The following is a 27,632-nucleotide window of genomic DNA, read 5'->3' as shown; positions in this document are numbered from 1 at the left end:
AAATCACCGGACAACCTAAATGTTTTCCATCCCAACAAGAGCTCGCAATGCTTGAAAAATTCCTTCCAACTCCGCCTGAAACACCATAGCTCTGAAGAATAGATTCGTCCCCACACGAAATACACTAGCCATACCCAAACTTATCTTCAATTTTTGATCCATCAGTGAACAAATTTACACATCGAGGATTTACAGATCTACATTCATTCATAGTCCCAAAAGAAGGACAGTTATAAGGTTTATGATTAATTTTTTCCAAGGGTGCATAAAATTTGTGCAATATTTTATCTAAATCTTGTTGGAGATGGGTGTGTCCTTTGACTGTACAACCCAAGTGATTGGAACATCATCCATAACTCTTAATCTGGTTGTCATGTTTTTTAATACTGAGATGTAAAGGTTCCATATTAAAAATAATCTCCTTTGCTTTTGTTGGTGTTGATCGCATCGCTCAAAACACCGAAAGACAGGCTAGTCTATTGACCCTTAGAAACTTAATGATGTTTCCCTGGTTTTCTATGATCCAAGGTGCCCATATTGCTACCCAAAACATATATAACTGATTCCAAGCATGCCTCTCGAATCCATTTGACGTATATAGGCCGTAGGCCCCATTGGTAACCAACTAAGTTTCTTGCATAAACAAAACCTTTTTAGTTTTTTTGACAATATGATCAACATGAGGACCCCATCCCAGTCGTCGATCAATTATACCACCAAAATATTTGTATTGATCCACCCACTATATCGCTGTATCATTTATTTTGATCACAGGAAAACTTACTTTACGTTCCCAGGTACATAACATCCCCTTAGACTTTGACCCACGAACTTGAGATCCATTTGTGATATACAAAAGTTCATCTCGCTTATTCTCTTTTGAATTATATTACCCATTGAAGTAAAATCAATCCCAATTATCAACAAGGCTATGTCACCTGCAAAACCAATAGTAAGTAATGGGCTCGGTCTTGGTTGAATAATGTGCTGAATGGTGTAGTTCTATACGAATGGCGATAGAATACCCACTTGAGGACATCCTTTTGTTGGATTGAAGAAGAAACTTACTCCCTGTTGATAACAGGGGATTTCTCTGTTTAGCAAGTAATGTTTGTACCATTTAAGTGTGCATGGGTTTGATAAGATATGAGGGGTATCCAGTACATTTAGTTGATTAAGTATGTGGTTATGAGAGATCGTGTCGAAAGCTTTCGTAAAATTTATGAAAACTAACAGGACGAAATCATTTTATTAGCGAAACTTTTATTTCTACTTTATCAACCACTTTACCAATTGCCGAATTTGTAGATTTCCCCCTTTGGAGACCAAAATGATTAGTTAATTGTACTTTTAGCTTCATCGATTCGATATCCCAATACACGACTCTCTCTAGTCCTTTTACTATTGTGTATGCTAGGGTAATTGGTCTGTATGCTTTTGGATGTGTATAATCATCTTTACTGCATTTTTGTAAGAAAATGATCATATTTCGCTCCATATCTTAGGAACATTGGAAAATTTAAGTGATAACTTAAATATAAAAGCTATCCCGTTATAGTATTTTTCTGATAAGTTTTTAAAAATAATAGGGGAAATTAGGTCCAGGATTTTTTAAAATTTTGAATGAGCTAAATACTTCCTCCAGAAGTGAATTATTTATATAATTTACCCATATAGCATTAATGTTCCTATTTGTCTCAGTCCCTTCATTCACATTTTCTTTCTGGCCTAGTTTATAAAGAGTAACATTGCTAAAATGCATTGAGATTAGTTCCTTTAAGTTTTCTTCAATAGAAAAGTTTCCTGCTTCATTTTGTAGAATGCCTAAACTAGGTTTATTTATCCATTTTGTAGCTTAATTGCTCCCATTAGAGCCTGTTGTAAGTCCAATTCAGTACATATCATTCTTCAGTGATGACGCCTCTCCAAGTCTATTACTCTCTTATATTCTCTCTTGCTTCCATAATAAGCAATTCTATCCATGGAACTCTGTGTTTTGTGTACTTGTCTTTTAGCCCTCTTGACAGCCTTCCTCAAATTGCTTAGTTCTTTGTCCACCAAGGAACAGTCTTGCTCTGGGACTTTATTCTCAGAGGTGTAACTGTGTCAAGCGTTATTTTAATAGATTTGATGACTTCAGATGCAAGTTTTTATATTTCTTTGAAATAAATTTCGTCCTCAAAACCTGTAAGATTTGTTGTTCTTAAAGGTTGTAGTTTCTTCGAAAATTCAGACCATTTCACACTCCTGTGTTTTCTTTTTAGGACTGGCTCCATTTTAAATTTCATTTGGAACATAATATATTTTTGGTCTGACATAGTTGGCTTATTATATACTCCCCATAATCCATAATCGATGATCTAACCCCTCCAACAAATTTTCGACCCTCATTTCAAACATTTATTTTTAATGAGGCACACATTTCTTCTATTTTCTCACCTCTTCTATTGGTCGTTTCTGAGCCCCACAAATAACTGTGTCCATACCTATTATTATGGGTATTTTTTCTTTCTTATATTTTGTAAAAAAAAATTCTGGCATAGGGAAGCTGCACATAAATTTCAAATCTGCATAATACGATATCATTATTACTTGCTTTTGTTGAATTCTCATGGTAAGTGCTATCTTATCTTGACTTCCATATTCCAAAAGCTCTTTAGTATCCTGATCCTTTGAAATAATTATGCCCACCCTTGCAGAAGTGCTTGTCGGACACCTGGGAGTAAATACATTATAACTATCATTAATTTGTTGGAAATTATTATTTTTCTTTGGAGATTCTGTTATCAATGAAATTTTAATGTTTTCTTCATTTAGTAGCTTGAACAGTTCGTGTTCTGCCAAACTTAGTTTTCATAGATTTATTTGCACACCGTTAGCAGATGTTATATTATATTAAAATATACTAAGAAATGAATAGCAAACTTTAACTCTTGTTTACTTTTCAAGACTCTTGATACCGAAATAAAATTTGTAGATAAAGATTTAAACTCATTAAATTCAATTATTCCTTGTGATGAGGGCTCTCTTCAAGGTGCTGTTGATTGATTTCCCGTCTTCTTTTGTTATATTCCTCTTTTGGGCTCTCCAAAGTTATTTTATTTACATTTTTTGATTGGGTATTTTTTTTCTTCATTCTTATTTTCCACCGGCCTTCTCCTCAATACTTGTTTCCAATACTCTCTCAAAGGAAGTTCATTTTGATTTAATTTGTTCTCATTCGTCTGACTTTTGGGGTCTTCGATTATAACTGTAACTTGATCGTCTTCTTTTGCATTTTTATTTTGACTCAAATCCATATTTTGTTTATCATCCAAATTGCAGCCCTCTTCCTCTAATTCTTCTTGGGGTGTATCTCATTCTATCATCAATCTCTCTTCCACTCCTCCAATTTTCAGCGGTAGACCCAATTATGTCCTTAAACATTTTTTAAAATCCGTATAAGTTGTTTTACTACTTACTGGGTACTTTTATTTAACATGCCCTGGCTTAAGACACCTAAATGATTGCACTAGCTACATATCATATATTAGTTCGACTTTTTTTCCTCCAACAGGTAGAAAGGTTTGCAATCTTCTTTCGGGCTTTAGCTTTATTCGCAGTTAACTGGACCTTATTTTGCTCAAAACTTTTGAACATTCAAAATCGTCATCCCTTTCATGTGTCACATTGTTTGTGATTTTTTTTTTAACAAATGTAAAAAATACTGAAAGAATGCTTAATCTTTTCTTAAAATAGTAAAGGTGTCTCTCAGCGTGTTTGGATTAAATTAATTAACTATTACACTTTTAATATTGATATCATTTTATTTTGTTTCTCTGTCTTTTTTTTTTTGTTTATATTTTGGCATAGGATCATTTTGTTGTTTTAGTTCATTTTGTATCTCAGTAGAGTTGTATTGATTCATTATAATCGGCAAGAATCAATTTTTTTTTAAATATCAGAATAAAATCAACTCAATATTGCCAATTCCACCAATACTTATTTATATACATTATTAACACTCTGTTTCTGAACATCCTTTTTTTGACGTTGGTGAATATTAAGCAATTTTTTTTAATTTAATTATTTCAATAGGTAAAATAACAAAAAAGACGTGGGGCCACATTAATAGAGTAACATATGTTTAAATTTATGGCTTATTACTTGTAAGGACACGGGATAAAATTAATTTTTCTTCAATTTTTACTTTAGCACATAATATATATAAGTTAATTAAGAACAAAATTCAGCTAATGACATGTCCTTGATCTGAAATCAAATTTTTTTACTGTTTATATTATCATTGCACAGATTCACGTTTGATCATTAAAACCTATTAAAAAAATGGTTAAGAAAATAAGGAATCTATATGTTCATTGTCATATTGCTCTAAAATATCATTTATTAAAGTTTCTTCATAAAAAGGGAATAACGTTTGTTTAAAATATTTACTTATGATTTTTGTCAAAAGTTAATACCAACTTTTAAATCAAGATATAAATAAAAAAAGGATCCATAAATTAACCTCAATCAACAGAAAGAGTCACAAAAATGGAGATAGCTCTTATAGTGATATTTGTTCTCGTACATGGAAAGATGAAATATCTTAAGAGTATTCAATTTAATATCCAAAAGAAAAAAGTGGTGTATTACGTCAATTTCTTAAAATGAATCTTGAAAAGGGATAAAAAACTGTGGTTGTTGATCCAAGTCGTCGTTGACATATAAGTAGAAATCAAATAATTTCATCGTTTAAAATTACAACTATCATTGTTTTCCATTAAAAAAAAACAGTTCCTTTTGCAAAATCAAATATAGATGCATTAAATTTATTTAAAAACTACAACATAAACTTATGCATATTTATAAAGTTATCAATTATAAATAGCTGTAATAAAATTATTTTTCATGGTGTTCAACAAAATACATTGAATATTAAAATTCTGACATAAAAAAATCATTAAGCATTTCACATAATGAATGATTCAGAAATGCAATAGCCAATAGTATTAGTTGCGAGAATATGAAGATAATATTTGATTATTTGAGGATCAGTTGGAGGTAAATCTTGAAGGTACACGAGTAATTGAAACTGATGGTAAATGTTTGTACATTCAGGATATTTATACTTTAATATTCATACATCATTTTTTATGCAATTATAATAAAAAAGTATTAATTGTGTTAATTATAATTATTATTTGTTACCTCCATTTTTCTTATCAATTATGAATTATCTTCACAACCCAACAGCTTTTCTATATTCTATGTTCATTGAACCATGACTGGACCTAATTTTCAACCAATATTTAATTTGATATTTTAAGAATATATTCTGTTAAACTATATTCAATAAATACTAGATACAGTATGGAAGAATAGTTTTCGAACAAAATTAACCAAACAGGTTTCCAAAAGGCTGCAAGATTGAAAAAATGAAACACTCAGGCATGGTAAAAAATTATAGAATGGTGTAAAAAGTACATTAGTACGGTGCGTATTAAAACAGGAATTTAAATTTATTTGGTCTAGATTAATTACTTTTACAACAAAGTTGAATGTTTTATGTTTGTTTGTTCGTCATTCACCAGGATTAGACCAAAAGTTACATATTGATTTTGATCAAAACTTTAATTAAAAGTGCATAATCAATAATAACTTTGTAACATATTAAGATATCTAGGTCAATTTGGTGCCATTTAAAATGGTTTTAATCAAGATTATTTTATAACAAAATTCCAAGGTTAAAGTCACACCAAACATTTATTAAAAATACATAATCAAACATATTTTTGGAACATATTAAGATGCAAAGCTCAAATTTATCTCATTATTTGGGTTTAATTAAATTGTTTCAATAGCAAAAAATCTAAGGTCTAGGTAACACAAAACATCAAATATTTATAAGTAAATTTGGAATGAAATTCATATTGTTGAAAACTATTGATGGATTTCTTTGCATTTTGTGACAAACAACAAATATATTTATATAACGGTACTACAAAAATGGCCTAAAAGGAAAATTAAGTTAAGGGAACTTGACCTAAGGAAAATTGCTCGAGGCTGAACACATAAATTTTCTCCTAAGAAGACAAAAGGAAAATATAAAATGAAGTTCTAATCATCTTCTTTTTTATTTAAACATATCCTTTGTTTTCTTCTTGCACATTTTTTTAGAAATACAAAATGCAATGGTGCAACTCGCTTCCTTTGTTTCGTCTCCCTCTTACTTTTTCTATATAGGTTACTTCGAAGCAAGAAATAAATTCTGCAGAAATACTTTAATATTCTGTGAGTTCCTCCAAAAATTCTATCAATTCATTTGGTGGAACGAATGCAACTGCCAAAAACCTTGTAATGTTTAAATTAAATACATAATATTGATGGTATTGTCTCTTTAGTCTGAAATCAGTGACTTTTTTATAAATATTTATTGAAAAATAAAAATACAGCCAAATTAGTATCAGGAAATATGTTTTGTAGAGCATTTATAGACTCACATTCAAAATAAATTAGTTTAAATGAAGGAATCTCTGATATAATTTCTTTATTTAAAATTGATCCTGATTACTTGGTGAATGAGCAAATATTATTAGACTACAGGGTGTGGACTCAAAAATTAGTATCTTTTTGCAGCCTCATTTCTAAATGTTTGACAATTTTTTACTTGGCGCCATTCAAAAGAGATGACAAAAGATACTATTTGAAGTTTGTTTTGTTTTTGTGCGATTAAAAAGGTCTGAGCAACAATCAAAACGGCAGAGGGTGTGCAATCTCCTTCGCACAGAAGTCGATCACCGACAAGAAGACCTTCATAGTGCAAGGTGTTCTGAACAGGATAATGATCGTTTTTGAATTAGTTAAGAGCTGAGGTTGAAGGAATCTTCTGTACCATACATCCTGCTCGGGACATGATCCTCAGCGTAGTAGCGTCAAATTGCAGCAAGATGCCTCCCTACATGCCTTTTCATGGTTGACGAGCAAATATCCCAGGGACTACTACGCTTTACCCAAGCCATACGCACGTCCAAGATGGTGCAGCATTTCTGCAGGGAGAACAAGGCTGCCTTATTGTCGTCAGACTGCTGGCCTTCATCCTTACCCAATGTGAACCATTGAACTTCACTGTTTAGAGAGTCTAGGAAGCAAGACGAACAAGACTTCTTACCCGAATGCCGATGCTCTGAATACTGTGATCAAGAAAAATTGGAACCACTTGTCCTCAGAATTCATCAAGGCAACAGAGGAAGGTGTAAGTTCGACAACCTACGCAGGGGAGGATACATTTTCCATTATAATGTCTATATTACTATTAGAGTTAAACGACGTATTTTAGTCCATATTATTCGATGAGTGGCTGCCCATTCACTAGAAAAATTCATAATTGCATCATTTGATAGATCAGAACACAATCATAAAAATTTATCAACAGGAGACCCAGTAATACCATTCCTGTATTCTAAATGTGATTTAGTCACAATGTTTGTAATTTATTGTATTGCAAAGTGCATTATATACATATATTAGTAGATTAAAATAAGTAAAAGCCTTTCAAATAATGAAACTGCAATAAATTGAAAAAACAATGACCAATACCCTTAGTTGCGAGAATATGAAGATAATACTTGATTATTGGAGAATCGATCTGAGGATTTTTTGTCAAATCTTGAGGGTGAACGAGTAGAGCTTGTAGACTGGACTTTTCCATTCAAGAAGTTGTTTCCAAATTGGTCATTGTTGAAATTAGTTCCAGTGTTGCTATCACTGCTAAAAATATCCCTCTGAGAGTTGAATACGGAGCCTGGAGAAACAAAGACTGGAACTGGGGTTACCACAACGATAGGCCCTGGAGTAGAAGTTTGAATAGGGAATGGATATGGGACTGAATGACTATTAGAATGAAGAAATGGTTGTCGTGAAGCATAGAACTGTGATGGAGGTCTGAGATGATATGGGAAAAAGGGACTAGGTTATGAATGTAGAGGATGTTGATATTCACTTCCAAATGAGGAGCCCATAATAAATCCGAGGGTCAATAGAACCTGAATAAATAAATGTTATAATCAAAAACGATTCGAAGTCATTCTAAATTTCGTTTCAATTATACATTGTCTTAACTGTCCAAAAAAATTTATATTATACATTCAATGTGCCATGATTGAATTTGTTTTTTTTAACGTAATGTTTTAATTTGAATTTTTTTAATTACTTTAGCAATATTATGATCAAATATTAATTTTTTTTTTTAATTGTATAAATAGTTGTTCCTCCCATTTGAGTAATAAGTACTGCTCTATTTCTAAATGCTAATAGATTATGAAAATTTAAATATTCAATATCGAAGTATAATTTGTCTGTCGCTACTGTAATATTTATGTTTAATTTTCATTCTAAATTTTTTAATCACAAATTGTCATTCTATTTCAGAGGTGTTTTGAATGACTAGTGCTGATTTTACTAGCCTATTATATAAAGGACCTGAGAGTTGATCTAGGCTACTGCATACATGAATTGTCACTTGCCCCATGGATTGAGACAATTTGTAAGAAAATTAGTTCGATAAAGAAATTTAGTCTTCAATTTTGAAACAAAATATTTTTGAGAATTTTTTGTTAGCTACGGAGTGATTTTCAGTAATAAAATTATAATACCTATACTCTTCCTAAGACTCCACAGCAAAAGGCTCGTTATAATACCATCTTGTGTTCTTTGAAATAATATTTTTGCAGAAGATATAATCCCCTTATTACCTTTTTTTTCGTGAAGTGGCCCCCTTATTGTGTCAAAAATGTTTTGGAAATGAGAATGAAAGTAGTTTACGTGTCTACAAATCTACTGGTTTTGTAATAACTTTTCCTTTATAAATAGTTTTTGAACTCCAGAGGCAGAAATTTCTTAAGCCTTTGAAGAAAACAGACTTGACTCAACCAAGACAATAAAACAAAGCTGTTTATAGGATCAGTAACTTAATTGGAGACCTCTTCAGAAATAATAATATAACAATACTTTTAAATTTTCAAACTTTCACAAGAAACATTAAAATTTATAACTAGGAATATTTAAAATAATATATATGAGTACATTATCATATTAATAATAAAATATTGAAATATTCTTAAGCCTTCGGAACGCAGAACTTTTTACTTCATTTTTTTCTTTATTTCTGCCTTTGTAATTTTTGCAGTTCGTAAAAATCTGCAAAATTATGTGTACAAAAATCGACTCATTATTAGGAACATTATTCATTGGATCAACATATGATATTCTTTCTTCATTAGTTTTTGAAATAAATCGTGAAAATGTTGAATCAATAACATTAAAGAGTCTTTAGACAGGTAATTTTGGTAAAAAATAATCATAAAAACCTTTTAGATCAATACGTTTTTGAATTTTGTTTAGAATATATTGTCTTTGTTAACATATAAATCAATATAGGATGAATCAAATCTAAGTCAATTCTTGTAAACTGATTCCAAAAACTCAAGGAAATACTCTCTGTTATAAATCTGTTTAAAACTGATTTTTTTTAGTCAAGTCAATGATTAAATAATATATTTTATAGAGCTGTATGATTCGGATAATGAGAATAAAATTTATGGAAATGGATATTTATATCTCAAATTAGCAGGAACGGAGTTATATCATTTGTTTGGTTATTAAAAATTGTTAGAAAAAGGCAGTAATTTTTTATTCGGTTGATATAAATGAATTCCCTAACAAAGAAAGCATTTTTGATTTTCTTTGAAATAAGAGTTAAGAACTCACTATTAGAACTATTACCTCTAAAAAACCAATGAAATATTTAAGGTAAATAAATGGGACAGTAGAAAGATACTTTTACCTCAATATCTTGAAGAAAAATTATGTCAGCATCAATTGGCATGATTTATCAGTGCATGTATAGATTTATAATCTTTACCCTGTTATTAAAATAAAATACTCTATTAATGCCTACGTGAAATTTTTAATACATTGGAAATTTATTCAAAAATAAATCTACAATTTTGGTCTGTTTTTTTTTATCTGAAAGATTCATTTTAAAATAATGGGGGGGGGCTCAGAGCTCTTTCACTGTTACTTCTCTCCTATAGGGGAAATATCTGTATCTGACTTATATCTCTCCCCAAAGAGGAAGCATGAGAACGACGGTCTAGAAGTTTATGGATGACTAAATTAGGTTTGGATCGTTTTTATAAATTTCTAACTTCCCAATCCTTGGTCTTATTATTTTGTTTGACCTTTTTATAAGAATAAGAAGTATTTATATCATCATATTTATCCTTATGATGATGGACTCAACACAAAGATTCGTCAAATGTTTTGGATTCAAAAGAAAAGAAAATTGATATATGAATCTATCGTTTCACTTTTTGAATTTAAATTCGAATGATTATGAAAGAAATCTTTATCGTTATTCCCATTTTAAGAAATAACATTTGTACAATATTTTGAAATCTATTGTATTAGGTTAGTAGGAATACAAATCAGAGGGCTTCTTAGCTCCCATTTCCAAATTTAAGCAAGATAACTTTAATAATTAAGACATTTAAATATAGTTTTGGAATTTTTCAACATTCAACCAGAAAATTATTTATAAAGACATATTAATTTTGTCTTTCAGTTGTCCTTTGTCTCAACATCCCCAGAATAATGATGCAGTGCATTTTATCGTTAAAGATATATTATATCAAAAAATTACTTAAGCCATGTTTCATAGCAAAAAAATTATTTTGAGAGGTTCCACTTTTCAAAATATCATACGTTTTGCAAAATATTCACAATCTCTATACACTATAATTTGAAACAACAGCACTAAATAACCCTTACTTTATTTACTATGTTATTTCTTGTAGTCAGTATTCTAGGGCCCTAACATAGATAATTTGTAACGTCGTGGTTTACATCTCATGCCCTATTGCTTTGTCCTAGGTATGTCAAAAGACCAATTTTGATCCTCCAAGACTGACCTTTTGTATAGTGCAGTCCAAAAATAACGTGGGAAAAGGGACTTCTAACACAATATACAAAATATACATTGGACTTACAAAATCTGAATAACATTCACAAGGTACAAAAAAAAAGACGTATGCACAAAATAAATATCACTATTTCTTTTTCTTCTTATCATTATTTCATTAAATTTTTTTTAAAAATCAAATTTCAAATATTATGGCAGATTGTTATAAAAATCACATTTTTGCCTCAATTACTTAGATATGACATTGTTCGATTCAAATATGCAAAAAACATCATACCAAAATATTGTTACTACTGTTTGAAAGGGTTTATAGGTTATGCCAGTCAATGTTTAACCACAATTCCATTACAATAATATAAGTGAAATTTTACATTTGTCCCCGTAGTTGAAGATGGTTAAAACAGTCACTAAATTCGAATTTGAGCTAGAAATTAAGAAAAAATAACAAAATATATTTTTCATGAATTTATCACAATTTTTTTACGGACGTTCAGCTGATTTGTAGACAAATTGGTTACGTATCCATTCTTTTGCCTTTTGCGGGTCCTTTGAGTTTGGGAAATAGCACTCAAACTCATTTAAAAGCGAATAAAGGTGATCGTGCACCAGCTTTATGAATAAGGGCACAGGATCAGTCTCACATAAATAAAATATTGAGTATGAATGGAAATAACAAAAGAACGTGGAGAACATGAAGTAGGCATTGACCTTGTTGTGCATGAAATCAGATGAGTCAATTAAAATTTTTCAACCCAAAAATAATTTCCAACTACCTTCTAGATTTAATCATCTTTTGTAGTTTGCATTCAGACTTAAAATGTCCACCTTCTACTCCCAACTGTAGATGAAGTTGTAAGTCCCCTTTATTATTGTCCCAGAACTAAATAAAAAATAAAGCAGTAATAATAAACAATTCTTGTTTGACCCGCTGTTGATTGATCCACGAACCAGTACAAGTTCGCAGCCCAGGGCTCAAGTTACATTGGTTTTGATGCCCATTATATATTTTTGTTTGAAATTAAAATTACACAAAAAATATTATATTTCCCTGGAGCCTTGTTAGTTAAAGTAAGTATAAGCAAGACTGTGAATAAATAATGCTCTAATATTGTTCACATCTGATGACTCTCGCTGAAAACTTATAAAAACTAATTTTTCTGAAACGAAAACTCGTAAAGCTCTTGATTTATATCTTTTAAAACATCCAATGATTCCTTCAATTACATTAAAGAGTGTTTCTTATTATGTTAAAATGACGTGTAATTTTTACAAACCTAGTTCGTGTCAAATAACTGTTTATTGTCAGAATAAATATATATCGTGTAATAAGGACATAACTTAATAGAGTTAAACAAATAAACGCCTTTCACATAATGAAACTGCAGCAGTTCGGAAAAAAACAATAATTAATTTCATTAGTTGTTATTGTATGGAGATACTTTTTGATTATTGGGAGATCGGTTTTTAAGAAATATTGTGAAATCTTGAGAATGTAATTTTTCTTTCAAGAAGTTGTTACGAAATTGCATATTGTTGATATTAGTTCAAATGTTGCTACTACCGCTGCTAAAGGTATCTCTTTGAGAGTTGAATAGGGAATCGGGACTAACTGGAGTTACCACAATTATATGCCCTGCCTGGATGACTATTAGAATGAAGGAATAGTTGTCGTGAAGCATATAACTTAGATTGAGATGGATAAAAGGGACTAAGGTATGAATGAAGAGAATGTTGATTTTCACTTCCATATGAAGGGCCCAAAAGAAATCCGAGGATCATAAAAATCTAAATAAAGCAATAGTATAATAAAATATGATTCTGAATCATTGGATTTGATTGCCTTCATGTTGTAATATTTTGAGTTAACTGTTAATTTAAAACTGATGGTAAATGCAAATCCATTTATATTATTTGTACTCAACACCTGCAAATTGATTTGATATCTTATTATTAGTGATATCACATGATAAAATATATTGAAATTTATGACATTCACGGTCTAATAGTTTAATTATTTTTGTACCATTAAAAATTTCAAACCCATTAAGCGTATCTTCTATAATTTTATATTGTACACACTTAATAATTAAATCCCTACTTATGCATATAAAAACTTCATATATTTACATACATTCATTTACATAAAATTCCACTTTCACATATTTTTATTTTTTATTTTGTGAATTATATTGTGATACAGCATTAAATCACTGTTGAGATACGTTTCTACGTTGTATAATTCTATGTTTTAAAAGTAAGGTTTATTCAATTTTATATCAAAATAAATTGACGCTTAGAGTTGTAAATCATATGCATTTTTGGTATGTATCATAAAATGAAACCGAAATTTAACATTGTAACCCTGACATTTTGAAGAATATTTGAGAGAAGAACAACTAAGCTGTCATGGCTGAAAACAGCTGTGATGTTAAGGAAATAAATACAAATCTCTTTTTGTATCCAGTAAGAAATTAGGAACTTTTAATTCTGCCGGAATTTACACATCTCAGCAACTACTCAGCGTTAGTCTTCGTTATTTTTGTGCACACACACTTGTGATTAGAATTTATACTTAAATGTTCTACCCTCAAGAACAAAAGAATAATGTTAGCAGGTTCTTTTTTTTCTTCTTTAACTTGATTCATTCTAGAGAGATTACATACATAATATATATAAATAAGCATTTTAGTTTTTAATCAGTCTCTAGAAAAAAAGTTATCTCCATTAAAACAATTTGGATATTTTAGAAATATAATTAAGAAAATTACGTTACTAAAATATCTCTATATTTTTTTGAAATTATTCAAAAATATGAACTAAAATGCACGGCTTTGAAATTGAATAGGAACTAACTTGTGAAATTAAATAAAGAACTAAAAACTATTGGAAAAATATAAAACAATAAACTAAATTTGTGAAGTTGATTCATTTAGAAACTATCTAAAAGTGCGAACCCATCGACGAAGGAACTTTAAATTTTCATCCAAACAAGAGGTATATTATCTTCATAGCTCCATGAATTTAAAGCAATATTTTGAATAGTGATTAAAAAGCATGAATATCTTGCTAAGCTACAATCATTATTGTTCTAAGATTTTCTAACCTGATGGACTCTGCAATATTTAATTTTTCTGCAATCAAGCTTTAACAACATAAATTAGCATTTTCAAACACTCAAATTTTGAATTACGACTTTTCAAAGGGAGTCCAAATAATGATAAAGGGTGACAAATTTCTTTGTACTCTTTGGAACATTCAGTGCGATACACTCTCTTACAATTTTGAGAGCTGGGCAAATGGCAAAAGCGTGAATTGTGGAATTAACATTTGACCACAATCCTTAAAGGGAGTTTTAAAATCAATGCAACCATATGAAATTTGAAATTAAACAGTAAATATTTCCCATTAACAGCTTTAGAAATTATAAAAGTGGTCAGGTTGACAACAACAAAAAACCTTGAACGCTAAAAAATACTTTGGATTTACAACCTTATTGACACTAATTATAATCTTAGAATATGGACTACATATATTTTTTTAAATCATGTTTTGTACAATGTGTCTTACATATAGCGCATTATCCTTGCCTTAAGATTTATATCAAAAACATTTTAGCTTATTTCGCCGGGTTTATTTTTAACGTAATGGATTTATATTTAAGTAACAAAATATTTTTTATATATACTCTTGTATAAGTTAAGTATAAATTATTTGTAAGTTTGCTCCAATGAGATTAGAAAGTATATTTGTAGAATATGTACTACATATATGAATATGTTCCATTAAAGTATTGTGTTTTTAGAGTATTTTCTTAAATACACCTTGACATGTTCTCCTGATAAAAAAAAACTAAAAACATATGAATAAATTTTTATATTTCTCATATTATAGATCGTCTTTTTACCAAGTATTAACACTTAATTATAAATAAAATATAATTTTGGGATTCAAATAAATCATATTTTAAATGTAGTTGTTGAATTAATGTTGAATGGAATTTAATTGTAAATCAAACATTATTTTTGAAAATGTAATAAGTATGTGATGCGTTCATGATCTATATTGATTCAAATATAAGATTTTCCTTTCTTTACAATTTGGAATATATTTTTACAATTTTATATTAAAAGTCTTTAAAAATTTATGTACAATAAGTGCTAAATACACCCTTAAGTTTAAACTTGGGCATAATTATTTCTAGATATAAAAATATTGAAATTTTTCAAATTGACAAAACGATGAAAGTGGGTAACAAAACATTAAAAAATTCACTTTTCTATTTCTAGGAGTAATTATGCGTAATATTTATAGTTTAACAAATAATTTCATACAATTTCGAGTACTGCCGCTCTAAATAAAGTATAAACCCGTACCATTTATTTAAATCAAAAAATAAATTCAACATTAACATATTTTCAATAAATTTTGAATTTAAATTTTCAAAAGTTAATAATCTTTGCAATTATTAATAATTTTTGTGTGAAAAATACCTTTGGCTAGAATTTGGAATCCTATTTTATATCAATGACTGTGATCCCCCCCAAAAAAAAAAAATATATAATTATTATAGTGATGTAGTAACCTCCAAAAATTAGAAATCCTTGTCAGAATCAGTAGAACCTAATTTTGGTACTGCATTTAGGTAAGTAGAACACAAATACAAAATTTCGGCAAATTTGGTTAACTTTTACCTCTAGCACAGTTGCAATTTCGAAGCACGTTTGAAGCAAATAAAAATTGTGCGTTATTTTTAAAGCATGTTTTTCAATAAAATATTTCTTTGAACAAAAAAGTTGATCATATTATATAATTAAATAATTACTCTAATTTCCTTCATTGTTTGCGCCTAGACCATTTAATAAATATAATATACAATATTAAACTTCAGTGTGCTGAAAATATAAAAAGGACAACCTTTCTTCTTCCTTTTTTTTTATTAATTATCCTTTTAGTATGATAGCTTCAGCTTTACAAAACGTTGTCTACTAAGATTTTTGTTAGAGGGGATTCTAAGAAACTGGAAATACTGGGAAAAAATTCTACGTAATTAAGGGAAAGGATACAGGTTTCGACATTTCTTCTGACCTGGTGCCTTACACAAAGTAAGGTGGATGTCTACGCTTCTTTATGCTATAAAGATCGATCTGCTCAGCAAAAATATAGCACAAGAATTACCAAAGGGGACTGTATTTGTGACTCGACAACAGCAGAGACTAAATTGCTGTGTACTTTTTTTTTTGGTTACCTGTCTTGCTGGTTTGCAGCTCCACTTCCTTCAGCAGAACTAAAAATCAAAAACTATTATAATTTTTCTTCCTCTTTTCTCATTTGAAGTTTTTATTTTGTATTCCTTATTAAGTAAATGGTTCAGGTGAAAGCACTTATTGCTTGATACATAAAGAAAAGTGAATTAACAAAAAAAATTATGAAACACGATAACGTTTATTTGTTAATAGAAATATGTTTCTTATCAATGTGTTTTTATAAAAACCCTTAAGAAAACAGTTTTGCTACAAACACGTTTAGAAGTTGCAATTGTGCTAGTAGCAAACATTATCCAAATGTGCTAAAATTTGGTTTTTATGTTCTACTTACCTAGCCACAGTACCAAAATTAGGTTTTGCTGATTATAATAATTTTGGGGCAACTGCATGACCATACTATATAAATAATCCTGGGACAGCCCTGATTAAGTAACTTTTTTTGAGCACTGTACATAAAAATGATAATAATCACTTCACAAATAATAAACAAATCATATTAGTCAATATAAATAATTAATTATGAGAGTGTTGTTCACATAATTTAAAGGTACATTTGGAATATATAACACTTTTTATGCTACAAAGTTATTAGTATAGAAAACTTTTTAATAGTCAATTACAAATATTATTTGTGTAGGAGCATAACTAATTTTACAAAAACCTATATTAATTAGCTTATATGGCAAGGTTATTATAAAGTCTTATGAACATAATTGGCTTAATGAATTAGCAAGAAAGATGAAAGTATAAATATCCTGAATAGATCAGTATTTATCATCAGTTTCAAATCAACAATTCACTCAGCATATTACAATATGAAGGTAAATCAGATCCAATGAATTGGGATTATATTTCATTATATCATTTCTTTATTCAGATTCTTATTGTCCTTGGATTTCTTTGGGGTTCCTCCCTTGCAAGTGGATATCAACATCCTCTGCATTCATACCCTGGTCCCTTTTACCCATCGTATCTCACACCTCAGTCCGAGTTCTATACTTCAAGACATCCATTTCTTCATTCCAACAATCATCTAATGCTACATCAATTTCATCAATCTAACAGTCATCCAGTCCCCCAAACATTCCATCATTCTAACAGTCATCCATTTCTTTATCCAGTCCCTATTCAAACATCTACTCCAAAGCCTATAATTGTGGTAACCCCAGTTCCAGTCTTCGTTACTCCAGATTCCCTATTCAACTCTCAAAGAAAACTTTTAGTAGTAGTAGTAGCAACTCTGGAACTAATCTCAACAATGGACAATTTGGTAACAACTTATTGAATGGAAAAGTCCATTCTACTAGCTCTACTCCTACACCCTCAAGATTTGACAATAAATCCTCCGACCAATTCCCCAATGATCAAATATTATCTCCATATTATCACAACTAAAACTATTGGATATTTTTTTCTAAATAATTGCAATTTCATTGTATCAAAGGCTTTTATTTATTTAACTCTATTAATTTATGTATTTATTATAATTGGAAGTTATTCTGACAATAAATAGTTATATGATACAATCTAATTTGTTTTTAGTTACCGGGTGGTCCAAAAAAATCTGAACACTTACTTATTCAAGTAAATATGAAGGTTGAGTTATTCAAATTAATTCATATTTCATTATATTAAAGAATAAACAATTAGTTACAAAACATAACAACCTGAGCTCTCTAGCTAAGTAAAAGTTGAGAAATGACACTTGAGCATGATTGACGAATTTCTATTTCTGCACTCCTTAAGCCTAAACATCCCGACGGAAGTCTACGAGTAGTCTCCAAGACCCCGTTTATGCTGTCAGAAAGTCCCAAAACGTGGAAGACGAAGAATGACTTTTTGACAAAAATGCGAAACTGAATCCGGAAGAGTTAAAGAAAACAGCCAATCCCCTCAAATTCATGAGCTCACTGGATCCGGCTATGTGACTGCCTTGGAGAACCCCTTTTTGTTGTCGTGAGTGCAGGTAAACTATCTTGATGGAAAATTGGTTTTCGAGTACGATGATACGCTAGCATACACCTTAAAAAAAGCACAGGAATGGTTGACCAACAATATTCCCTTCTGACCCAAAAACTTTTGGATCCCCAACAGCCCTGATGTCAATCCCCTCGACTACACCTCTTAGGTACATGTCGAGGGGATAGCCTGTATTATACAGGGAAACAATTAGAGGGTCAAAATTACCACCAATGAAATTAAGACCAGAATATAATATATCTTTCAGCACAAAATCCAAAAATGATCTCAGTTTTTCTCTAGGTAGTTATGCTTCAGAAATATTTGAAATTATAGTCATTCGAGACTATTATCGTCCAGAGACATTTTTCATCATTAAGACAATCACCAAATTGAAGTGCGATGAATAAAACTGATGTCAAAAGGTATCTTATGATTATCAAAGTGTTTTTATAGATTCTGTATTATCTTCTGAACTCGACATATGTCCATTTTTTGGTTGAAAAATGATAGAAATCGACACTTTTCTTTAATAAAATAAAAGACTTGATATGACATATGTTATTATAATTAGGTAATATATTAGGTGTTTTCCGAACATGGATATTATACATAAGCTACAATTATAAAATTTGAATATATTAGAAATAACATGGCAAAATATTTGAGTAAATGGAGAGGCAAATTATAAATATAAAAGTGTTTTTCATTTTCTTAGATTGATCTTCATTAAATAAACACGAAAACTTCTTTATGAATTAGGACAAAAGAAGACACCGGAGATACTGTATCCACAACAAGATATGCTCTAATTCCAATATCTCGGGAATTGTAATAGAATGAAAATTTACCGGAAGAAGAAACCCGAACAAAAATGAGCTTCATACTAGAGTAGAATCGACTCTTTCCATTGAAGGGAATCTCTCCATCCATATAAAACAAGGAATATATTCAACGGTTGAAACTATGACCGGATTCATTTACTTTCAGATTCAGATAAAATGCTCTAGATATCAAATATATTATTCATAATTTGTTAATTAGGTACTACAACAATGAGAAGTTATAGCCATAAAACAAAAATATATTTCAATATGAAATTGAAGTGCAATTTTACTTAGATAATTTTTCAAGCCAAAGATCATTCTTCATTCATGAATACCTGAAGAAGTGTAATTTTTTATTCTCCAAGAATTAGGACCAAAGGAAGATACTTCTTACTTGTTAATCCATCTCAAGAGATGCTCTTAGTCTTATTCGGTACTCCGAATTCTACGACGGACGACGGACGAAAATTCCTCCAAGAAAAACTACAAGGCTTCATAAGAGAGTAGAATGGACTGAAAGAAGATTCCAGGATAGAAAGAATGAAGAGAACCATTCATGATGAGTAGATAATTTTAATATTCAAAATATATCAAATAGTAATTAATAATTATATTATTTGAATTCGTGCATAAGCGCCGAACTATTTATGATATGATTTCATTTATTACGGGGTATCATGTCATTCCTCTATGTTATCTGTTATCCAAACATCGAAGCCCTTGAAGTCACTGTGAGCCAGCCCTTGTACGCCATAACAGATAACTACAACCACAACGTGTGCCAGGCCTTCTGTTACCGTCTGAAAGCAAGCATTGCCACTAACGGGGGCTACATTAATGATTAAGGGAGCTCAGACAAACATCTATTCACCGTTTCGACTTCTAAAAATACTATGCCACACAAAGTTGTGAACGTACAGAATAAGAAGTAACCAACGCTTTAGATCAAGTTTATAAAGTTTTTATCATACCATAATTTAAATTGCGCTTGATTTTCCGTATTTATGAAGAAAAAAAAACAATTATTCATTTATAGTTTCTTTTGGAAAGATTATCGAAAAACAAGGAATGAAATATTTATAAGAAATAAAAAAGGTAAAACTTTTATAATAAAAAAGTGTTTAAATTAAAACAAATTAACTCTAAAAATTAAGGGATAATTGATCAAAGGTCACATTTTGAGAGTTTAATAGACAGTTTTTGTTCCAAAATTATAAAATTATTTGGTGTAAATGAGTAACAAAAATATATTAAATATTTTTTAGATAATAAACGAGAAGCAGAAAAATATCAGAATAAGTGCGCGAAATACGCAATACCAAAAAAGAATATTTATATATTGACAGCATGTTTGATAATAAAATTATTATACCATCCGGCAAGTTCAATAAAGATTATTAAAATATTGTGGCAAAATATATAATTCATCTTTAATACTTCATAAAAAAATCCTGGAACTTGATTCAAATCGATAATTGTAAAGAAATATTATAAACATCTCATTTTTTTCGACATTTTACAGATTTTTAAATCAAAACACATGAATAACAATTTTTTTAGACGTTTGATGGTTATTTTCTTGTTTAGAGGGGGTTAAAATGCGAAATAAAAAATATCTTGCAATACCAAATTCCCAACTTTTATCAATACGGTACAATCTGTGATATATATATAACGGTGGATCAACAAAACATTATATTCCAGTTCTTTTAGAAACGGAGTATAAATATATAATGACTTATTTTTTATTGATTCATCAAAAAGAATCAATTGTAAACTAGCCATGAGATATCAAGGGAGACGAGAGAATCGACAGCTGACAACAAAATACGTAGTTTATTTTTGTGTTAGTGAAGTAACACACTTTTACAAAAAATAATTCAAATTCAACAAAAAATATAGAAATAGAAAAATTGACTGTTGACAAAAAATAAATAGTTTTATTTTTATAGTGAGACAGCGCCGTGACTTATGTTTCTTATTACAAGATATTTTATCATTATCATTGTGTATCAGCATTTCATAGCACGGAAATCGATTATTTTATTGCTATAAACCTACACCAAACCTCATTTCGTTCTAAGAAGAAAATATAAAAAAGTAATAAATATAATTAAAGTAAAAAAAACTGGGCATTTTAAAGTCAACCACTTGAACAAACAAAATATTTTAATTTTTCTATTTTACGAGTTGATGGGAAATATAGAAGATCAAAAAAATATATATTAATTTATCAAAATTGGCTTCATATGATAATGTGCTTAAGAGATCCAATTATCTTCTTTTTTTTAGATCCAAATATTTATATATTTGAAGAGCAAAGGGTAACACGGCGTTGCTCGGGCCAAGTAGTGAGCAGGAAATCATATTGACAATGGTCACCATTATTTCTTCTTAATGTCTTTATTTTTTTCGATATTAACAAAATGAGCCAGTAATCAATAGTTATTTTTTGGACGCCATTATTTTCAATTACTTTTTTGGTTTTGCAAGTATGAAAAATATATTTTGCGTGTGTAAGCACTTCAGAGACCCCACATTTAGTTAAAGGCAGTGATACAAGTCATGTTTATTTTGGGCACGTTAAAAAACTCCGAAAATCAACATTGTAACCCTGACAATTTGAAGAATGTTTTGGAAGAGAGCAGCTAATCCGTCATAACTTTTGATTAGATCAGTAACAATCTGGTATGATAAGGGAAGAGGTAGAGTAAGAAATAAACATGGACATTGGTCAAAACTACTCACATATCGATCTCTAATTATATTCTGAGTCCAACAGGGACTTACAATTATACGTAACTCCAGCACAAATCGTCAAGGTTACTATCTGTCTTTTATGAGAACACACGAAAGTTCAATAAGTTTTTGAATATATTGAAATTTATTTAGGAAAGAAAGTTAACTAGTCAGGAATGAAGTAGTAACGACAACAGGTATGAAAAAGAAAGTTTATTTTGAGATTCCCAATTCCAAAAAAAAGGATATAGTTAAAAATATACACTGTTTGTATCACTAGCTTTAAAGGCTTATACGTAGAGTTGACACTTTTGTAAGGAACAAAAGAGTGTGAGGAGAAGGGGGAAAGAGACATAGGGTACAATTCAATTGTAACGCTTGTTAATATCAGCTGCCCGTTATATGGTTTTGTTTGAAAAAAACACATAACACATTAACACATGAAAAATATAATACTTGTCTATAAATTTATTTATATTTATTTTGCTATATATTTTTTTAAATAATTTATACCAAAGATAGAATAGAATTCTTCTTTCAGAGGAGAAGCAAACACCACGACAACCTATCAAATATTGAACAAAAAAGAAGAAAGAGCACACGCAAAAACAGTTTTTCCTTATCTCATTTTTAAAAGTAGTTTTTTCATTACAAACTACTCTGCTCTAGTTATATGGCATTCAAGGAATTCATTTCGTCAGGCTAGACCGGATATAATGTATTAATTTAGAAGGTTTTTTTAGGATCTTAGTCTCAAATTGTTTCCAATCTATTTTTCCCATGCAATAGTCCTTATACCGATACTTAAGTCTGATAAAGATTGATGCAAAGACTGAAAATACTAATCAGATTTGGACCGAAGTCGTATAGTATTTATAGACAAATCCAACATTACGCCATGGTAGGGACGAGTTTGTCAGACATAAATGAAGGTAAAAATATACATTTATTTAATTGTTACCTTGATCTATTACAAATAAAAACTTTACAAAATATCAAATAACAATATGTTTGCAAGATATATCAGGTCATGGTGGTTCGAACTTAGAATAAAAAAAAGCAATTCGGTTGTGAAGATAATTCATAATTGAAAAAACTAAAGGAAATAATTAATAAACCTAGAATAATGTTTACCATTAATTGCATAACAAATTATGGAATAATTTCAAAGTATAAATATCCCGCATAGATAAGTATTTAGTATCAGTTTCAAATCCACAGTTCATTCAACAAATTAAAACATGAAGGTAATTAGATAGAATGACTTCGAATCGTTTTTGATTATAACATTTATTTATTCAGGTTCTATTGACCCTCGGATTTATTATGGGATCCTCATTTGGAAGTGAATATCAACATCCTCTATATTCATACCCTAGTCCATTTTTCCCAAATCATCCAAATCATCTTGAATGGAAACCATTTCTTCATTCTAATAGTCACAGTCTATCCATTCCCTATTCAAACTCTACTCGTTCATCCTCAAGATTTAACAATATTTCCTCAACGTGATCCCCCAATAATCAAAAAGCATCTTCGTACAATATCAACTAATGCAATTAAGTAGTGTTTCTTCCGAATTGCTGCAGTTTCATTATGTGAAAGGCGTTTATTTGTTTAACTCTATTAAGTTATGTCCTTATTACACGATATATATTTATTCTGACAATAAACAGTTATTTGACACGAACTAGGTTTGTAAAAATTACACGACATTTTAACATAATAAGAAACACTCTTTAATGTAATTGACCATTTCTACTCGTACAACCTCAAAATTTGAAAATAAGCCTTCAAACCGATTCCCAATAATCAAATTGCATCTTCATATTCTCGCAACTAATGCTATTGGATATTGCTTTTACGAATCATTGCAGTTTCATTATGTGAAAGGCTTTTATTTATTTAACTCTTATTCTTATTAATTTATGTTTTATACTTAGAAATTTATTCTGAGGATAAATAGCTATGTGACACAATTTAAGTAAATATATGTATAATGTCATGTTTGGATGATAAATATATACGAGTAAGTATGCACTCTTTTTCCGATAGAGAGTATTTTCCATGGAGTTTATATATGACTTATCAATTATTATACAACCTAAGCTTTATTATCTTTTGCTATTATTGTAGAAATCTCTGTTCTAGTCTTTCTTTATTTAGGTTCCCTATTCAACTCTCAGAGGCATACCTTTTGCACCAATACTGGAACTAATCTCAACAATGACAAGAACTTTATGACAACTTTTTGTTTATACCAGTACAATCGAAAGATTTGACAATAAATCCTCAAAAATATCCCGTAAGAAGTCATTTAAATCAACATATTCTCGCTATTAATGTAGATTAAATGTAAATCATTAAATAAGATATTGTTAGGGTATTGAAGGTGTTTTTTCTGTCCCCCTCCCGCTTATTAAGGTTTGCTTTAAAGAAATAAAATAAAAACATGTAGTGTATTTTTTTTTCAGATGTTTTCATAAGTTGACACTTTTTAATGTCTTTCTCTTTAATTAATAACTATTATCCAATAATAATTTGCAGTTGCCACCATCGAAATACAGAAGACAAGCTACCATATGTTTGTTTTTTTTTAAATTTTCTTTTTCCATCCGTCAGTTGACGTTAAGAGGGGATAAAAAAACTAGTTGTGAATATACACGTCGTTATCTAGGTTGTATTTTGCAACCTTTCCTCCAAAAAGAACCGAAATTAGGCACAAAATCAGTTGGTAGTTAGCCGATTGTTCTCAATTATGAAATTATATTTCAATAATTGTGGTTAATTATTAACAACCTAACAACAGCATATTATAATTCAACCAATTAAGATTCAGAATACTGATTAGGAGAAAAAAAGAAGACACATCCACATCTTATATAATAGAATAAATTATATTACTATGTTTGTTTGACATTGTTTTATAATGAAAACAGGAATATTAATAGCAAGATAACGGCAATCTCATATATCTTATTGGAATCAATAAATCATTGAAATTCTTAGAAAAAGTTCCAAAAAGTGATCTTACAAGTAAAACTGGGCTCGTAGGTACAAAAATTGTTTTGTTTTTTTGTATGTGAAATATTCCAATTAAGAAACAAAAGCAATCGAAGTTTCAAATAATATTATTTAATAAGGATTTTGCTCAGGAATGAATAACGCCTCTATTTTTCATTTGATTAAATACACAAAAGGAATTTATATAAAACGTAAAAATAAGCATTGATATTTTATTTTCAAAAGAATATTTCTTTCTAAAATTTCAAAGTTTCTAATGTTAGTGTTTTTAGAGCTCTAATACATAACCTATGTAAGGGTTTTTTCAAAAATTAAATATTTTTATAAAATTAACCATTGAATTAATATTACTATTACTAAATTTCCCTTTAGAAACAAAAATGACTTCAGATCCTATCAAGGCAGAAACCTATTGAATAATTTATACATATATGTACAGGTATATTATTATTTATTTTTTGACTATCAAATTCATATTTGACTATGATTGTAGTAAAATTTTAAATTTGATACTATGATTGAAAAGTTTTATTTGAACCGTAAAGTCTTTTTTTTTCTGTCATTAAATTGAAATTTAAATAAGAAAGATTAGAGAAGACTTATTGAGCAAAATCACATCCATTAAAATTATAGCCTTCGAACACACAAAATAATAGTGTTTTTTTATTTATTAAAAGGGGGAAATTGTGAAGTTGTGAACCCAAAAATTATTATAATGTTTATATCTAAATACAAAAAATGTGCTAATATAAGAAAACCTATTGGTTAGGAGATAAAATGCAAATTATATCTATATGTATTAAGGGGGACAATAAAATCAAGTTTTTATGAAAATTAAATGACTTAGGTTGACAAATGGCTCCTAATTGTACAAAAAAACATTTAAGAAAAGTTTGAAAAGTTTAAAAAATTATTTAGAGGTAGTTCAACGGGCCTAAAGTTTTGAAAATTTACATTTTTAAAGAAAAAACGAGAGTGTTTTCTTGAATACTATCAATACACTTCAGATTAAAGCTTTTTATTAAATTATTAAATTGAGATTACTAAATTTACAATCAAATATATTTTATAATTATTTCAACATAAATAATATTTATATGTTTAAATTATACGTCAATTGAAAAAGATTGAAAATTAAGCTCATGCCTCTTCTTTTTTTTTTTTAGCATATTGTAACCCAACTATTGTATTGATAAGTATGAAAATTAGTAATTATGGTTAAATCATAATAAATTAAACGAAAAAATTTAAATTTTTAATTAAATTGGCCTTAGTGACCTTTTTATGAACTTTTCATAGAAATTAACCATTGAATTCAATTTGAACACATCAAACAGGAAATAAAAATCTTACTCATCCTATTTGAAGATGGTACCTACAAAAAAATATATAATTTGAATACATTTCTGCTCTTTTTTCTTGATGATGTATCAAATAGAGTATGAGTAAGTTTAAAATAAAACAAAGAGCATATACATATTTATCAAAACAAAGCAATTTCTTTTGATAGTTCAAATACTGGCAACAATAATGGAACTTGTGTTCACCTTGATAAATTATTAGGGAAAAACTTCCACCATTTTCTTGAAGATACCATATAATGTAATTAGTTATTGAAACTGTTTTCCAAGAATGTATGAGGTCTACATCGTCACCAGATGTTCCTTTGTTCAAAAAGTTCAAACAAAATTGGTCATCGATCAACAAAACTAACTAACGAGCGGTTTCTTCCAGTAGGGATATTTTATAGGCGCGCGGGAGTTCTGTCAAATTCATACGTCATTTTTACTCAGTATTGTTTTACAATTCTTCATGGAAAGATATACGCCACAATAACGTTTACAAATTTTTCAATTATATTATGAAAATCAGCGTTCTGTGAAAGAAGTTTTTCGCAAATTACGCCCAACTTATGGTCCACATATTCGACCTTCAGAATCCATAACTCGCAGAATAATCGAAAAATTTTAAGGGTCAGCAACTTGCTGGGATGTCCCGTCGTCTGGTAGGCCACTTACAGCTTGCAGCGTAGAAAATATTGCGGCCGTAGCCGAGAGCGTTATCGCGCCATGGTAACAGACTTTTTTGTACCTCAAATTGAAGCACAAGGTCTCCACGATATTTGGTTCCAACAAAACGGTGCCACTTGCCACACAGCGCGCGTAACAATGGACTTATTGGGACATCATTTTGGTGAGCAATTAATTTTACGTTTTGGCCCATTGAATTGGCCACCAAGATCGTGTGATATCACACCTTTGGACTTTTTTCTTTGGGGCTACGTAAAAGCAAAAGTGTACGTGGATAAACCAGCGACGATTGAAGCATTGGAAGCAAATATTGAGTGAGTTATTCGTGAGATTCCAGTCACAATGCTAGAACGCGTCATAAAATATTGGCGCGAAAGAATGGACCATTTAAAGGCCAGTTGCGGCCAACATATGAAGGGGATTATTTTCTAGAAATAACTGTAAAGGATTGTTTTTTCGGTTCATAATAAAGTTTTTACCATAATATAATATTTTATGTATTTTATTTCTACAATCCAAAAACCGCTCGTTTTGAGTCACTCTTTATTAACCTAGAAATGCAGATGAAGAGGTGCCCAGTCTTTTGGAAGGCATACGGATTGTACTATTGAATTCGCAAGAGATACTGCGAAACAAAGATATTTTAGAGGCGAAAATAGATAATTATTAAAACTATTAATATTTCTTGGGGATGCCCCTGATTGTGGAGTTATGTTCATGTTTTCTGGTGCAATGCACCACGTTTGTTGGCTTTCAAAAGTGATGTATAGTTTCAAGATTTGGATATTGAGATTAAAATTCAAATTGACTCCGGGGGAAAAACGAGGAT

Source organism: Lepeophtheirus salmonis, chromosome 14 (assembly GCF_016086655.4).
Source record: "Lepeophtheirus salmonis chromosome 14, UVic_Lsal_1.4, whole genome shotgun sequence".
Classification (NCBI taxonomy): Eukaryota; Metazoa; Arthropoda; class Copepoda; order Siphonostomatoida; family Caligidae; genus Lepeophtheirus; species Lepeophtheirus salmonis.
The sequence above is the reverse complement of the archived record's forward strand: the minus strand, read 5'-3'. Positions refer to the sequence as shown.